This window comes from Montipora foliosa, chromosome 11 (genome assembly GCF_036669935.1).
Source record: "Montipora foliosa isolate CH-2021 chromosome 11, ASM3666993v2, whole genome shotgun sequence".
NCBI classification, from domain to species: domain Eukaryota; kingdom Metazoa; phylum Cnidaria; class Anthozoa; order Scleractinia; family Acroporidae; genus Montipora; species Montipora foliosa.
Genome location: NC_090879.1, coordinates 10649799 through 10652039, shown reverse-complemented (window position 1 = coordinate 10652039; position 2241 = coordinate 10649799). Strand labels below are relative to the sequence as shown.

General features: G+C 40.7%; 2 pseudogenes; one reads left to right on the top strand and one right to left on the bottom strand.

The window, feature by feature from the left end:
• The window catches only part of LOC137976661 (cytochrome P450 1A2-like), a 6993-nt pseudogene extending 6633 nt beyond the window's left edge, over positions 1-360 (top strand).
• A 127-nt stretch (positions 361-487) lies between these two features.
• On the bottom strand, positions 488-2006 carry LOC137977680 (uncharacterized; annotated as a pseudogene).
• Between the last annotated feature and the right edge of the window lie 235 nt (positions 2007-2241).

Sequence of the window (2241 nt, the reverse complement as noted above, 5' to 3'; positions counted from 1 at the left end):
CTGAGCTTTACGGGGACAGATCGTGTGCTGCCAGTTCCCCTAGACTTTGGAATGCACTACCGGTAGACATTAAGAATTCTGAATCACTCGAAAGTTAGAACACACCTGTTCCACCAGTGCTTTAGAGTGTAGATTATTATTATATTATTATTATTATTATTATTATTATTATTATTATTATTATTAGCAGTATAAACGTTCGTATGCTAGCTTAGCACATAGCTCAATAGGGCGCTATTGCGTAACCTAAAGGCTGAAAAATAACCTGAATATGTCTAAAAAGTTCGTATCTACGTACATCTATCTATATATAACGAATTACAAAGGTTAGCTTCGATTCTTGAAAAGGTAGAAGTGTAAAATGAATATCTTCAGACCTATTAAAACAATAATATAAAGTTCTAAGACGATTCTACTTGCAAAAAAATTAAAATTATTTTGATCCTAAATAATTGTTCTGTTGTCTGTGACGGGGGACAGTATCTACTTATGTTAACACTTTGAAAAACCTCGCAATGTTCAGACTTTCAGACAAAACGACCTTCTGCATTTTCAACAATACTTCTTTACCCCTTTTAACTCCTACAAGACTTCGGATGGTGCTCTCCAGTTCCTCACTATATCCTCCTAACACGTCCATTACGATGTTAAACTGCTTCACTTGATATCCAGGAAACTGTCTCTTCAATTCCAGTCGCAATGGGGCATACTTTTCAGTCTTCTCGCAGCTCTTGATCTCCCTGTTGTTCATCCAAAGGACAGCTCATCTCCAGCAAGATGACAGATTTTGCTGTGCTATCCACTATTCGGGCATCAATTCTGTTAGCTCTCACCGTCACATGATCTGCATAAACAGGGACATCCCAGAAGGCTTGCGCTCGGTCATTTTGATAGACAGGTTTAGGCTCGCTCTGTGAATACCATGGCGGTACACTGTCCATTAGGTCTAGGCTGTGCAGCATCTCAAAAAAAATTACTTTCAACACCGCATTATGTCGTTGCAGATATTTGGACTGCGCAAGCGCAGAGCAACCAGCTAATACGTGTGCCACCGTCTCAGCTGCCTTGCCACATAAACGGCACATAAGATGGTCTGACCCCGTTCTTGTCTTCTTATTCTGGTACACTCGGTTTGGAAGTAACTGTTCGTACAGCTCAAACACGCCAGCGATAACATATGTCGGGCATGTCCTCCATTGCCACAGCCAACTAAAGCAGGGCGTAACTAATCGATCGAAATCGATCATCGAAAAGTAATCAATTAATCGATAATACTCGATAATACTCTATATTTGTCGATTGATTAGTCAATTTAATCGATTGAAATCGATAATCACAATTTTTTTGTCACATCGGTGGAAATCGAAAATCAAACACGCGATTTGATCTTATCATAACACTGCATAACACTTAACTTCAAGCTTACCTTCGAATCCGCTTTGTTGATAAAGATGATGTTACTTTCTTCAATGGTAGCGACTTTTCTTTTTTTTTTGTGATTCATTCTAGAGTAAAACTGCGAATTTTATGAAAGAGAATCTTCGTCCATTTACTTTTCGATAGTTGTCGAACAAATCGATAAAATCGATAGCTAATTACAAAAATCGATCAAAATCGATAGTCACAAAGACGCGAGTGATCGATTTCTATCGATTTCCGATATTAATCGATTAATTAGTATCGATTACGATCGATTACGATCGATTTCAATCGAGTATCGAAAATATCGATTAGGTACGCCCTGACTAAAGCTATGGGATTGTCGGGCATCCCCTGTACCAGAGCTTTCTTGTTCTTCCTCCCATCGAAAAGCTATCAACTTTCCCTGCCAAGCCTGGCCTGATACCTGATCTTTCAATTTCCTCTGCTGTCCGCTTCTTAGCTTTTGCTTGATCTTTAATTTAACTCTTTCACTACTTCACCTTCTTCCGTGCAGCACAGTGGGGTAGGGTATGTAAGAGGTAGCTCTAATCCAAGCTCTCTACTAAACTTTGTCGCCTCCTTGATGAGTGAGCTATGGCCTAGCACACCTGAACGTTCTTCGAACTTCCGAACAAGCTCCATTGTCGGGTCAGTGTTCTTGAACAGTTTAAGTGCGCCTTTGATCTTGATGGCCTTATACTCGTCCTCCACCGATCTCAGGCCTCGCCGCCCTGATCCCGCGATAGGTAGCACAATGCAGTTGAGGCCAGAGGATGTTTACCACCATTGCTGACCACGATGTTGCGTGCTTCTCGATCG